Genomic DNA, 15,776 nt, shown 5'->3' on the forward strand with positions numbered 1-15,776 from the left:
ATACATATTAAACTTTTTGTAGAGTTTTAGACAGAGCCCAGGGTATTCTCTAGGGTTTTAGGAATTCTATTGGTTAGGGCTAGGTATATTGTGGCTATTTGTAATATCTGGCTGAAGCTTGCATAAGAATAACCTCCAGAATGACCTCTTGACTCTATCTGAAATCTCTTAGACATGAAACTTTATTTTGTTTCATTTCTTTTGCCTCTTTTGCTCAAGAAGGCATTTGGTGAGTAAGGTCATAAGTTAAGACGTGACCCACCTTATGCAGGGTGGGTCTTAATCCTCTTACTGGAGTCCCTTATAAGAGAATTAAATTCAGACACAAAGAAAGACACAGAAGCTGAAAGAGAAAGCCATAAAAACAGAGAGGAAGCCACAGAAGCTGGATGCTATAAAACCCAGAAGAGAAGGGGGAGACCATCAGACAAAGCCATGTGCCTTGCTTTGTGCCAAAGGAGCCCAGGATTGCTGGCAGCCTGTCTTCAGGAAAAAGGTATCATTTTGATGATGCCTTGATTTGGTAATTTTCATGGCTTCAGAACTTTAAGCTTGTAAACTCATAAATTCCTGTTGTTAAAAGCCAGTCCATTTCTGGTATATTGCACTTCAGCAGCTTTAGCAAACTAAAGTACATAATTAATTACATAGTCCTCTATTGTTTCCAATTTATACCAGTTAAACAACCCTGAAATGAACATTGTTTTCAGAAATCTTTCGTCCTCAATTCTGAATATTTCTTTGGGGTAATTCCCTGGTTTGCAGGGGTCAGAAAAGATTAACCTCCTTAAGACTCTTGATACATATTGCAAAACATCTGCGAAAAGGGCGTGCCACAGCCCCATCAGCAAAGTCTGAGACACCTAAAAGTCCATATTTAGCCTTGGAGCTGTGATGAATAGCCCCTTCAGTTTCTGAGCAGAGACTGTGACAGGGGACTTACCAGAGCACTCAAGAGGTACTGAGACTGCTTCTTGCTTCTTACTTTGTTCAAAAGGACCTCAGATATACCAAAGGAACAACAAACTTCAACCAACTCCTATGGCTCAATCCTTCCCTACATCTTTCCACCATCTTTTTAGTGAACTCCAGCCCCACTCCCAAGGCACCAACTCTACAACTGACCAGCATGCATAACACCACCCTGAAATCCACATCACCACCCCATTTTTAAATTTTAAGATTAAGAAATACCTTTTAATTTGGATAAATAAAGCTCAAAAAGGTGGTGTTCTCAGCCGTGGTGTCAGGCCTTCCTTTGCATCCCTGGGGCCTGTGACTGTTGGGTCCTCTCCCCTCAGCTGTTACACACCAGGCCCCGCTGTCAGTGCCCGGCTGGGGCTCTGGAGAGGAGCTCGTCCAGGCTGCCCATCATTGGTCTGGGGCTGTCAGTAGGCCCCACCACCATTGTGGTGTCCTCATATATCTGGACCATGCACAGCTGGGCCAGGTCAGGTTCATGATCTCTCAGCTAATAGGGCTTCTTAATCAGTGTGTGCCTGGGGCTGATCTCCAGGGTGGGCTGCAGCATCTGTGCGTGGGTCCTGGCCAGCTGCTGCAGTCACAGGAAAGGCCAGGCGGCCTTATCTCTAGCACAGTGATCATAACGAGGTGGGTGACCAGGCGAAGAGTCCCCTTCACTCTGGTGACACACAGCCTGGGCACATTTTTCATCCAGGCCATGGCGTGCTCTGTATCCTCAGACAGGTGCTTGCCAGCTGGGAACCTGCCCTTCACCTGCTTCTCCTTGTAATGATGGACAACGATGTCCATTTCCACAGAAACCAGCTTCCTCTTGTCACGTGCAAGGTGATGTAGCAGGGTCAGCTCATTAAACTATTCACAGTGGGAAAGAACCTCCGTGTCTTTCTGCCTTGAGGCCTCAGAGTAGGGCAAGTGCTCCGCCAGGTGCTGGCTGGGGGCACAGAGGTAGTAGATGTGGGAGGGCTCGGACCGCAGTGACTTTGCAATCTCCTCCTTGACCTCCTGCTTTGCAATGGTCAAGATGCCCTCCCCCATGAACAAGCCATTATCTTCAAAAAGCTTCACGTATTTCTCAGCATTTCTCTTTACTCTGGTCAACAAAAAACTTTATTAACCTCAGCTGCAGAGTGTTTCCTGATGAGTGCGCTCTGCTGGCCAAGGCTCCTGGGTATGTCCTCACTGCCCACCAAGACCTTGAATGAAGTGCAGCCACTTGGGCAGGATGTCAGGAGGTCTGGAGGAGGACTCTGTGCTGCCCAGCATCATGCTGGAACCCAGCTCAGAACAAAGGTTAATGGTTTCAGCTCAGCCCTCGAGGTGTTGGTGCTCTGTAGTGTTGTCTTGTTACTGATCCACCCACGTGTGCATGCATGGATGTGGCCGTAAAAGACTACACCCAACAAGCAGTTCAAAGCTATGGGGCCCACCCCACCCAGCCTGGGCAAACCACTCCCAGCAGAGCAGTCAGCCAGCCCTGTGGACAGCAGAGTTATGGTGATTACAGTGGACACTTCAGACCATGGTGGAGCAGCTACCGTTCTTCTCATAGGCAGATCCAGAACCCAGGCCAAGGCACCCAGTCAGCTCCCTGGGGATATGGTTCAACTGGTGGCTATGGCAATAGCCAGAGTTCCCAATTGTCTTATGGGCAGCAGTCCTCCTGCCCTGGCTGTGGGCAGCGGCCAGCTCCCAGCAGCACCTGAGGAAGCTATGGTGGCAGTTCTCAGAGCAGCAGTTATGGACAACCCCAGAATGGGGGCTGTAGGCAACAGTCCAGCTATGGTGGACTGCAACAAAGCAACAGACAGCAGCAGCAAAGCTCCTATAATCCCCCTCAGGGCTATGGACAGCAGAACCAGTATAACAGTAGCAGTGGGGGTGGCAGAGGCAGAACTAAGGAACTGCAGACATGATCAGTCATCCATGAGCAGTGGTGGTGGCGGCTATGGGGGAGGCCATCAAGACCATGGGGGGCTTTGGTCAGGGCGCGATGGTGGTTACAACCATAGCAGTGTTGGTTAGGAACCCAGAGGTCATGGAGGTGGCTGTGTAGGCAGCAGGGGCATGAGTGCAAGTGACCAGCCTCAATAAATGTGTTGGCCCTCAGGTCCAAGGATCATGTTATGACTCTGAACAGGATAATTCAGACAACAGCACCATCTTTCTGCAAGGTTTGGGAGAAAATGTTAAAATTCAGTCTGTGGCTAATTACTTCAAGCAGATTGGTATTTTTAAGACAAATAAGAAAACAGGGCAGCCCATGACTAATCTGTCCACAGACAGGGAAACAGACAGGCGGAAGGGAGAGTCTCATTTGATGACCCACCTTCTGCTAACGCTGCCACTGGGTGGTTGGATGGTAAAGAATTCTCGGGAAATCCTATCACGGTCTCCTTTGCTCCTTGGGTGCAGACCTCAGTGGGGTAGTGGCAGTGGTCATGGAGGCCGTGGCAGTGGTGGTGACCAGGGAGGATCCCCCGGTGGAGGTGGTGGCAGTGGAAGATGGCAGCGAACTGGGGATGGGGTGTGTCTAATCCGACAGGTGAGAACATGAACTTCTCTTGGAGGAATGAGAGCAACCAGTGTAAGCCCCTAAGCCCCTAAGCCCAAGGGCCCAGGAGGGGTCCACGAGGCTCTCACATGGGGGTAAACTATGGAGATGGTCGTCATGGTACCATGACGCCTTGGGGCAGCTACCAAGGCCTTGGTGGGGACCATAGGGCTTCGGAGGGGGCCGGGGTGGTGGAGACAGAGGTGGCTTTGGCCCCAGCAAGGTGGATTCCAGAAATGAGCACAGACAGGGTCACAGGGAGAGGCTGTATCAACCTGGTCCTGAGGCTCTCCAGAACAGCTTTCCCTCCTGTATCCAGCATTTCCCTCATTATTTTGTAATGATTTGTAAAAATTCCTCATCCACCTATGGGTTTTTTGTGTCAAGCCATGTAATTGTAGCCATACCTCTGGTTCCCATTTAAAAACATCGTTTTTTTATGGTAGTTTCATTTCCAGTGTGTAGAAGCAGCTCCGGACGCTGGGCAGTGCGTCTGTCTTGTGGTGCAAGGAGTAGAGGGGCTTGTCATAGCCCTACGCGATGCAGTGGTAAAATTCCTCGTGTCACCACTCGCCCACATCCTTGGTGTCCATCGCCCAGACTGCCTGTAAAGTGTTAGACTGCTCCCTTTAAGGCACAGGGGGAAGCCATCAAAGCTACTGTACTTTGTGACCACATCTCGTACCCGAGCCTTGCTGGCAAACTCTCTTCAGTCTGATTTGCAGTTGATGATTATTTTGGTCCCAGTTCTAACTCCCAAAGCTTCAGCAATTTCAAACCCTCTATGCTGTCAGAAAACCACTGTGACCCGGGTTTCCTGGGCCCACCAAATGGACACAGACCTCAACTTTGCCGCCCAGCATGAAGACAGAGTAGAAACCCACTCTGACCTTGCAGCCGGCCTCAGCCTGACTCTGCAGCGCATCCAAGAAGGCCTTTGATTCTGATCTGGCAATTGTCCCCAGATGGGACACCAGCTCGTGTGCCATGCCAATGCCAGCGTCCCGAGTCCTGGAGACGCCTTCCTCGGCATCAGGCTGCAAGTGAATCTCCATTGCTGGGGACATCTGGCCTTCCAACAGCACCTTATGACACAGGTTTCCCAACGTACCATGGTTGTTGGAAATCAGTTCTTGAATAAACACCTAGAGCATAACAATGCCCCAGAGCTTTTGGTCCCAGCCTGAAACTCACGTATGGAGATGGAACCCTACACGGTCTCTGTGCTGCACATGAGAATGCGGGTGCTCCTCCTCCTTCTTTTCAGCAGCCTGTGTGCTGTACATCCATCCAGCGTGGAAGCTGGGGGCAGCCAGACTTGGTCTGGGGTCTCCTAACTGGCCGTGGTTCTCTAAGGACCCAGAACTGGTTTTCCTCCCCGGGCAACAGAGGCTGCAAGCGGTCAGTCCCCAGCAGCGGTACCCACAGCTCACACTTATTTCAGTGCCTCCCACGTGCCCCACATGGCCACCACCACTCCATCGGTAGCTAGCTTACCTTCTCATTTGTTACCTTCATAACATTAACCACAACCAGGAATTTTTTTTACTGCCTGTTCATCATCTGCTCCCCCCATTATCATGTAAGCTCCAGGAAGGCACTGTTATCTTATTCATCATCGTGACCCCAGGACATGGCCCTTCACCTGGCACAGAGCAGGTGCTCAGTAGATATTTGTTGAATGATTGAAAGATTCACCTTTGTCTTCCTATATCTGCCACCCTAAGTTTATAAGAGCTGTTTTAGGGTTCAAAAAACAGATGTAAATTTTCAATACTTACTTAGAATCCTTAAAGAATTCAAATGGTGAGATACGGCCAGTTATTATAATACCAAGTGGGATGAAGTTTCTTGACTGGCACAGTCTATTTTGTCAGTAACATCTACTTGTTATTCATAGCCTGCCTGGATGATGTGAGTCTCAGCAAGCATAAAGTGAACTCTCTCTCTGTCTCTGTGAGCTCTTTTAAGGACCTCAGTAAGCTATTAAGACCCACCTTAAATGGGTGGAGTCATATCCCCAGTTAATCAAAAGGTCCTACTCTCAATTGGGTGTGTCTCCATAGAAGTAATCTAATCAAAAGGTCACACCCACAGCTGGGTGTGTCACATCTCCATGGAAACAACCTAATCAAGAGGTCCCACCCTACAATACTGAATCAGGAGTAAAAGAACACGGCTTTTCTGAGGTACATAATAGCTTCAAACCAGCACAAAGAGCACTCCAGAGGGAGGAAAAAACACAAGTAGAGTCCTGGAGACAAAAGAGAAAGCAAGAACAGTTTAAGGAATTTTTCAAAAGTTTGTTATATTATATTATATAAATTCACAGACATAAAATATAGAATATAGGTTACCAGGATATAGAATGAGGCTAAAGAAATGGGAACAGTTGCTTAATAAGTGCAGAATGTTAACTAGGTTGAACTTAAATGTTTGGAAATGCACAGAAGTGATGGTAGCATGTTATTGTGACAATAGTCAAAGGTGCTGAAAGGTGTGTGAGTGTGGTGGGAAGGGGACATTAAGAGTCATGTGTTCCAGTTTGCAAGAATGTGTTGTAAGTCATGTGTTCCAGAATGCAATATACCAGAAGTGGAACGGCTTTTTCAAAAGGGGAAGTTTTTTTTCACAATTCTAGGGCTGTGAAAATGACCAAATTAAAGCAAGGCTATAGAAATGTCCAATCTGAAGCATCCACGGAAAGATACCTTGGTTCAAGACAGCTGATGACGTTCAGTTTCTCTTTCAACCAGAAAGGAACATGGCAAACATGGCTATATCTGCTAGCCTTCTCTGCAGGCTTCTTGTTTCATGAAGCTCACTGGAGGTGTTTTCCTTCTTCATCTCCAAAGGTCTCTGGCTGCATGGATTTTGTTAGCCCTCGTGGCTCTGATGCTTTTTCCAAAATGTTTCCTCTTTTAAAGGATTCCAGTAAACTAATCAAGACCCACCTGGAATAGGTGGAGTCATGTCTCCCTCTAATCAAAGGTTAATACACACAATTGGGTGTGTCACATCTCGGTGGAGATCATCTAATCAAGTTTCCAACCTACAGTGCTGAATAGGGAATTAAAAGAAAGGGCTGCCTCCACAGGATGGATCAGGATTGAAACACGGCTTTCCTAGGATACATAATCCTTTCAAACTGGTACACATGTATGCCACCAGAAGGAAAGCTGGAGGTTAAAACATGGGAATATATAACACAGTGAGTCTTGTGGTAGTGAATGGTTGTGATTAACCGTACAAGTGCAGGGAAGTTCTTTCATGGCTGTAGCAGATCAGACGACACTATTGCATGGAGTTGGTGATGGCGGGGTATATGGGAGGAAGTGCGTTTGTTGCAAAAAATGGACTACAGTTAACAGTAATATTTTAATGCTCTTTTTCATCAATAGTAACAAAGGTACTACACCAATACTATGGTTCAATAATAGGGGTGGAATAAGGGATATGGGAGAATTTTTATTTTCTTTTTTCTTTTTCTTTTCTGGAGAAATGACAATGTTCTAAAATGGATAGTGGGGTTATATGCACAATTATTTGATGACACTGTGAGTCAATGATTGTATACTTTGGTTGATTTGTATGGTGTGTGAATATATCTCAATAAAGCTGTTTTAAAGTTAAAGAACTATGCAGGAAGTCTATTATCACCACTCTAGCCAACATTTTAAAAGTGGTACAAGCCAGTGCAATATTGAAAGAAAAAAATACTTCGTTAATGATGAAGGTTGTTCTAGTTTGCTAGCTACCGGAATGCAATATACCAGAAACGGAATGGCTTTTAACAAGGGGAATTTAATAAGTTGCTAGTTTACAGTTCTAAGGCCGAGAAAATGTCCCAATTAAAACAAGTCTATAGACATGTCCAATTTAAGGCATCTGGGAAACGATACCTTGGTTCAAGAAGGCCAATGACAGTCAATGTTTCTCTCTCAGCTGGAAGGGCACATGGCAAACATGGCGGTGTCTGCTGGCTTTCTCATGGCTCTACCAAAATGGACTCTCTCCAAAATGTTTCCTCTTTTAAAGGACTCCAGTAAGCAACTCCACCTTCAGTGGGTGGAGACACACCTCCATGGAAATCATCTAATCAGAAGTTACCACCCACAATTGGGTGGGTCACATCTTCACGGAAACAATCAAAATGCTCCCACCCAACAATATTGAATGAAGATCAAAGGGCATGGCTTTTCCAGGGTCCACCACAGGTTCAGACCAGCACAAAGGTGATGAGAAACAGATGTTTTTTTTCAATGAATGGTGCTATATCAAATGAATAGCCATATAATAAAAATAAATAATAGGGGGAACAAATGTTAAAATAAATTTAGTTTGAAATGCTAGTGATCAGTGAAAGCAAGGGGTAAGGGGTATGGTAGGTATAATCTTTTTTTTTCTGTTTGTGTTTTATTTCTTTTTCTATTGTCTATTTACTTATTTTTCTGAATGGATGCAAATGTTCTAAGAAATGATAAATATGTAACTAAGTGATGATATTGTATTTACTGATTATCTATGTTAATGTATTTCATTTGTTACATTTTTTTAATTAATAAATAAATTTTAAAAAATGAATAGCCATATAGTAAAAACAAATATATAAATCTTAGTCCCTATTTTACACCACACATAAAAACTAATTCCAGTATAGGCCTTAATAAAAATAGCTAATACAGGGCGGTACAATGGTGGTTCAGTGGCAGAATTCTTGCCTGCCCTGCCAGTGACCCAGATTTGATTCCTGGAATTTGCCCAGGCCAAAACAAACAAACAAATGGAGAAAAATAGCTACTACAATTAAACTTATAGAAGATAAAATGGGTGAATACTTTTTCTTGGATTAGGGAAAGATTTTTTAGGCAGGGCACAGAAAGGAAAACTGTATCATAAAGGAAAAGATTATAAACTTTAACTCCATCAAAATCAGGAACTTCTGTTCATCAAAAGATATAACTAAGACAGTGAAAACACAAGCCATGGAATGGGAGTGCAAATGTGCCACATAGTTAACTAGCAACAAGTCTTCATATCAGGATATATAAATAACTCTTATGAAACTACAAGAAAAATACAAACAATAGGAAAATAGGCAAAATATTTAAAAAGACATTTGATTGAGGATATCCAAATATCAATGATGTTATGAAAAGTTGCTGAAATCTCATCACTCAAAAAGAAAATTAAAAATAAAACCATGAAGAGATACCACTATACACCACTAAAATGGCTAAAATTTAAAAGATTAACAATACACAGCGTTGGCAAGTATGTAGAGTGACTCATTGATTATTAGTAGAAGAGTAGATTGGCACAATCACTTCAAAAACTGCTTGGCAGTATCTACTCAAGCTGAAAACATGTATAACCTATGAACCATCAATTTCACTCCTAAGTACCTATCCGAAAGAAATGTATATATGGTTGCTAAAACATGTATACAGCAATCAAACAAATTTCTTCAAAATGCCCAGGTTTAAACAAAAGATTACAAAACATACAAACAAATAAAAACATACAGGCAAAGGAGAAGATTAAAGCATTAGAAACCATCAATGAGGAAGATCAGACCTGGGACATTTCAGACAAAGACTTTTTAAAAATTGTCCTAAATATGTTCATAGAGCTAAAAGAAAATATGAACCTAAAAGACATTATGAAAATGATAGATGAATACAAGAGAACATCAATAGAAAGATAAAAATTATGAAACGGAACTAAATTGAGCTGAAGACCACAGTAATAGAAATTTAAAATTCTCCAAAGGGGGTTTTTCAGTTTGCTAAAGCTGCCAAAATGCAATATGCCAGAAATGGAATAGCTTTTAAAAAGGGAATTCATGGGCCATGGTGGCTCAGCAGGTAAGAATGCTTGCCTGCCATGCCAAAGGACCCGGGTTCGATTCCCGGTACCTGCCCATGTTAAAAAAAAGGGGGGGGGGGGAATTCATTAAGCTGCAAGTTTATGGTTCTAAGGCCATAGAAATGTCCAAACTAAAGCATTCAAAGAAAGATATTTTAACTCCAAAGAAAGGGCTGATGAAGTTCATAGATTCTTTCTCAGCTGGGAAGACACACGGCAATGTCTTCTAGCTTTCTCTACCAACTTCTTCAAACGACTTCCCAGGGTGCTTTTTCTTCTGCATCTCCAAAGGTCTCTGGCTATGTGGGCTCTAAAGCTTTTACCAAAATGGTTTCCTCTTAAAGGGCTCTAGTAAGCAACCTTTCCTTGAATGGGTGGAGACATATCTCCATGGAAACCATCTAATGAAAAGTTGCCACAACTGGTTGGGTCAGATCTCCATGGAAACAATAAAAAAGATCCCACCCAGCATTACTGAATGAGAATTAAAGAATATGGCCTTTCTGGGGTCACAACACATTTCAAACTGGCACAGGGTTCAATAGCAGATTGGAGCTGGCAGAAGAAAGAACAGTGAACTTGAAGATAAGACAACTGAAACATCCAGCCTGAGAAGCAGAAGGAAGAGAGAATCAAGAAAAATGAAAAGAACCTGAGGAATCTTATAAACATCGTTAGGTATACCACTATATGTATTGTGGGAATCCCAGAAGGAGGAAGAAAAGAAGAAAGGGGCAGAGAGAATTTTTTTTAATAATGGCCTAAAACCTCCCAAATTAAAAAAAAAAAACATGAATTTACACATCCAAGATATTCAATGAACTCCAAATAGGATGATCCCAATAGACCCACATGTTATAATCAAACTGTTGAATGCCAAAGATAAGGAGGGAATTCTGAAAGTCACAAGAGGGAAGCAACATGTCACAGATAAGGGAGCCTCAATAGATTAAGTGCTGATTTCTCATCGGAAACCATGGCAAGAAGACAGTGGGAAGGCATATTTAAAATTCTAAAAACAAAATATTGCCAACTAAGAATTCTATATCTAGCAAAACTGTATTTCAAAAATAAGGGAGATTTTTGCCTGCCATGCCAGAGACCCAGGTTAGACTCCCAGAGCCTGCCCATGCCAAAAATATATAAAAATAAGGGAGAGATTAAGCCATTCGTCATAAGAAATGCCAAAGGGAGTTTTGCAAGTTGAAAGGAAAGGACACCAAACAGTTGAATGAAGTCACCTGAAGAAATAAATGTATCCAGTAACGATAATGCCATGGGTAAACATAAATGCCAGTACTATTGTATTTTTTATTTGTAACTCCACTTTTTTACTTCCTACAGGATCTAAAAGGCAAATGTGTAAAACGTAATGATAAATCCAAGAATGGCAAATAAGTTTTATCATGTTTTCCACTGTATCAGTCAGGGGACAGGAATCATATCAGTTATTTAAACAAAGAGAATTTAATATAAAGAATTATTACCGAGATAACCAAAAGGTAAAAAGGGAATCCCTAAGCAATCATGAAGGTAGCAACTGCAGGAAGCAGCTATCACCCGTACAGCCGGGGCCCAAAAGGAGTGATAAAAAGGTAGAAGATTGGAGGAGGGGCCCCACAGAGGCAAAATTCAGACTGCTGAGGAGGGGGTTGGCAGGCTGGTATTGGCGTCTCTGAGGGGGCACAAGGAAGCTGGAAAAAACTATGAACTGGATTCAGCTGTTGCTATAGGAAGGAACTGCAGCTGCTGGAGTGAAGGAGCATTGCCATGGTGATGCCTAGCAACTTAGCAGACAGGAAGGAACAAGTCCCTTCTTCCTCCTTCAGCCTCCAGCTTCCCTCTCGTTCCTCTTGGTGGTCAGAGTCCCAGCCGAAGTACCACAAATCCCAGAACAGAAGGGTGAGTTTGGAGCTCAGACAGGCATTGGGGCTTACTAATTGCTTCAGCCACTTACAGTTGATTTGGTAAGAGCTGCCTGGAGGACTACACTGAAGCCGAGTGTGGGCTCAACAGAGAAATACAATAAATTGGTGGTCTGCCATAAGCCCAGAAAACAGAAATGGTTGCTAGAATGCCACATCTTTGCCCTTTCTGAATTGCCCATGAATTGACCGCCATAGCATGAGAGTGAGTGCTGCCTCTTTACTTCCAAGAGCACAGGCAGCTGGGTGGGCAAAGTGACCCACAGAAGCAAGACAGCAACCCACAGAGTCTCTTCCCTCCCCCCCCCCCACAGCCAGCTCTCATCTACTTAATGTGCATACATAATGGTCATGATCAAAAACTAAAAGTAAAATTTAGACTCTTAAACTAACGCTTCCCAAAGAAACTGTTGATTGGAACAAGGAGAGGGATGGTTTAAGAGGATGCCTGATACTCCATACAGCAACTGTTAAAGAAGCTGAAACAGAGATCGGACTTCAATTAGAGATATGAATAAAGCTGACCTGGTTAGGACAGCAAAAGACAGGGTAAAGAATAATATTGTCTGTATTTTGAAACTTCAATTTCTGTGTGAGACCAAAGGAAGGGATTTTATTTTATCCAAAATTTAAATTTTCCATAACACATCATCTAATTTAACCTGTCTGTTCAGTTTATTTAAACAACCTAATTACATGGAACTTAGCGCAGGGAATGGAATCTTGTTATTCTGCACAGGTTACTGTAATACACTGATACATTCCAGAATGTTTGGGGCAGAAAACAGATGTTTTTGCAAAGTACCCCTGATGAACTGGGAGCAAATATGGAACTGTTAAACTCCCCCACCTCAGGAATTCCTGATATTTGTTCAAGCATTAGGGACTCCCATGTTAATTTGCCAAGCACTCAATCTTGAGGATTGTCCTTATATTCCTGAAATGATGAAGCTAAGTCTACTCATAATTATGCCTAAAAGCCACCTCCCAGAGCACCTCCTTTGTTGCTCAGATGTGGCCTTTCTTTCTAAGCCAACTCTGGAAATAAACTCACTACCCTCCCCTCTACATAGGACATGACTCTCAGGGGTATAAGTCTCCCTGGCAACATGGGACATGACTCCCAGGAATGTGCCTGGCCCTGGCATTGTGGGATAGACAATCCCTTCTTGAATAAAAGGGGGAAAAGAAATGAAACAAAGTTCCAGTGGCTAAGAGATTTCAAATAGAGTTGAGGGGCTATTCTGGAGGTTACTCTTATGCAAGCTCCAGCCAGATGTTGCAAATTGCCACAGTCAGCCAAGTTCCACCCAACAGTATTTCTAAAAACCCTAAAGAATACTCAGGGCTCTAAGACTCTATAAAAGCTTTTGTTAGTAAGTTTATTCTTTAAGAAACTTAAGGCCTCCAGATTGTTCCTAGGCCAGATAAGCCCTGAAACCCAGAGGTACCAGTCTCTCCAAAAACATCAACCAGGTTCATTCCTCTACCCCATAGCGTCAACACCCTTTTCCAGTATGAAGAAGTCAAAATGGTCATTGTCCAATATCCCTTAAGACTGAGAGAATTATCAAATTTGAGGGAAGATGTATAACTGAGGAATTAGGATTTAACAAATGATTATAACTACTGACTTTATACAGACATTTCTTTTTAGTTTCTAGTGTAATAGAATAGCCAGAAGGAGGTACCTGAAATTACCAAACTGTAATCCAGTAGCCCTGATCTTTGATAATCATTGTAAACTATATAGCTTTCATCATGTGACCATGTAATTGTAAAAACCTGTGACTGATACTCCCTTTATCTAGTCCACAGGTAGATGAGTAATAAAATAAAGACATGCATGAAAAAAATAATAAAAATAGGTTGGGAATATGAGCAAAAAAATATCCCTACATAAACTATGGGCAATAGTTATGGTACTACTTTAATAATCTTTCACCAACAATTGTGACAAATGTAATTACTGCTTAAAAAAATAGTAAAATTACAAAAACAGTGTTATCATCAATTTGTTTGTTTAATTTTTTTTTATTAGAGAAGTTGTGGGTTCACAGAACATTCGTGCGTAAAATACAGAATTCCCATACACTACCCCACCACCAACACTTGCATTAGTGTGGAAAGATTGTTACAATTGATGATAATACTTTTTTTTTAATTTTACTATTTTTTTTAAGGGAGTATCAGTCACAGGTTTTACAATCACATGGTCACATGACGAAACACCCTCTCTGTTCCTCACCGAGATTCACCAGAAAGCCTTTCCCTTACAGGTCTGGTGACCTGGCTCTCTGCAACACTCATCTCCTACCTCCAGGCCTGGCAAGTTGTTGGTTTTGTTTGTTTGTTTTTCTTTTTTTCTCTCTCTCCTCAAATACTATTTTTTAATATTTTTAGCCTTTAGAAACAAAAAGTCAGGAAGTTCTGTCTTAAATCTACCTTGAACTCAGGAGCAAGGGCAGACTCTCTGATTGAATGGGAGAAGAGAAAGCAGGAAATGCTAGAAAGGTTTGAAATTTAAAAAAAGTTGATTTGGCAAACAAGTCAGACCATAAACACATTCCAAAATTCTCAGTCTTTGTTTTTGTTTTTTACCAATAGAATGAACAAACAGCTTTCTCACATTTTCCTGTTGATCTGTGGAATGCCTAGCACATAGTAGGTCCTCAATAAATGGTGGCTTCCTTCACCTTCATTAAGGCCATACCCACTGTGACAAGGCTCGCAGGGAGAGAAAGCCAGAAGTGGTGTCTCATCCTTCCCTGCCTTGCACAGCGGCAGGGGTTGAGATCCCCTGGGCTGGGTGCTGTAACCCATCCTCCTGAGCCTTGAGAAGCAGATACTGGTACATTAATAATGGGTAAAAAATTCCCACATGCTCAATTGTCACACAGCATCCTCTTGGGTTAAGCAGGAAGGCCAATGAAATATTTAACAAGTGACCAGTAATGCTACCTCAGAGTGCAGAATCTTGGCAAACCACTCTCTTCTTGAACAGTTTCCTCCTTGGGACCCCCTCGGACCCCTTCCAAGCCTCCCTTCTTGCCTGTTATCCTGACTGTATATGTTCAGGCTAGTCAATTTCATCCAGAACCATGCTGCAGGCACCTCCCCACACCCATCCGTCAATGACTCCCAATCCCATTCTTCTCTCTTCTAACACCAGAGAGTTCAACTGAACTTCCATAGACACCCCCACACTCAACATGCTCCACCTTGAACTTATCTGCCCTACCCCTTCCCATGACATCGGCCATGGCCTGCATTCTCTAACCTAGTGAATTTTATTTCTACCTGTAGTTCTCCCAGACATCTCCTGCACTCTCATTCCCCTCATCCAGATGATGATGAGGTCTTCTGGTTCTACTTCCTTCAGTACCTGCCTCTGCAGTCCTTTTCTCCAGGTTGTCTCATAGGGACAATCGAATTCTCCTACAAAGTCCTTTCTCTGCCCTCCTGCCTTGTGTCCTTCAGTCCATCCTCCATTGCCCAAAACAAATCCGAACATACTAAAGCACTTCAGTGGCTTCCCTACTGTCCAGGCACTTTAGTTAGAATTTGGCAAGACATGCATGGCTTTCTATGATCCAGACATAAAGTCCTAAAACTAAAATCTCATTTCTTCCCTCTCTCCCTGATGCCCCCTGCCTGTGGCAACCACAATGAACTCCTGGCACTTCCTAGTTCCTTCTGCCTATGGCATCATTTTTCTCTTTTTGCACCAGGTTAAGTCATACTTAGTTTTACAAATCCATTTTTAGCACCACCTCTGTGAAGCCCTCTTGGATTCCCAACCTCTTTGATCATATTTGATAAGTACTTCTTTGAGGCCACTTCTGCCAACAGCTTGTGCCTCTCTCTCTTTTTACCCTTACCTCGCTGATGTAAATTTTCTTTGCACATCTGTCGGCCCCCCTAAACTAGGTTTGTTGAGGGAAAGCAACATGCTTTAATTATGAACGTTTAGTCTATGAAACATCTTATTAATGGGGAGTGAGTAAGCAGAATTACACTGCTGTGAAGTGGGAAGTATGATGTGTCAGGCATGAAGTTTGAATTAGTAGAACTGACTCTAAACAAACTCTGATAAGAATGTATACTGTTAGCCTTGGAGCAATCATTTACAAATGTTTTTTCAAAGGAATAGCTAAGAAACAAACAAAAGAAATAAACCAGAGTATCAAAAAGTATGTGATTAATACAAAAGAAGGTAGAAAAGGAGCAATAGATAAACAACAACAACAAAACCAAATGGAAAACAAGTAGCAAGATAGTAGACAAATTGACAGATTGTCACGTACATACAAACACCCCAGTATGTGAGTACGGGTGACTCTGCTCCTTCCAGAACGGACCAGGACTCACAGTGAGAGCTCAGCCGGCGCCCACCACGCTGAGGAGAGGCTGGGGGAGGGACCAGCCAGGGCACCACAAGCTTCTCC

General features: G+C 43.0%; 2 pseudogenes; one reads left to right on the top strand and one right to left on the bottom strand.

Moving 5' to 3' along the window:
• Positions 1-1,324: 1,324 nt before the first annotated feature.
• The window catches only part of LOC143653401 (heat shock protein 75 kDa, mitochondrial-like), a 32,257-nt pseudogene continuing 17,805 nt past the window's right edge, over positions 1,325-15,776 (bottom strand).
• LOC143654544 (RNA-binding protein FUS-like) lies at positions 2,355-3,959 on the top strand (annotated as a pseudogene).

This window comes from Tamandua tetradactyla, chromosome 13 (assembly GCF_023851605.1).
Source record: "Tamandua tetradactyla isolate mTamTet1 chromosome 13, mTamTet1.pri, whole genome shotgun sequence".
NCBI classification, from domain to species: Eukaryota; Metazoa; Chordata; class Mammalia; order Pilosa; family Myrmecophagidae; genus Tamandua; species Tamandua tetradactyla.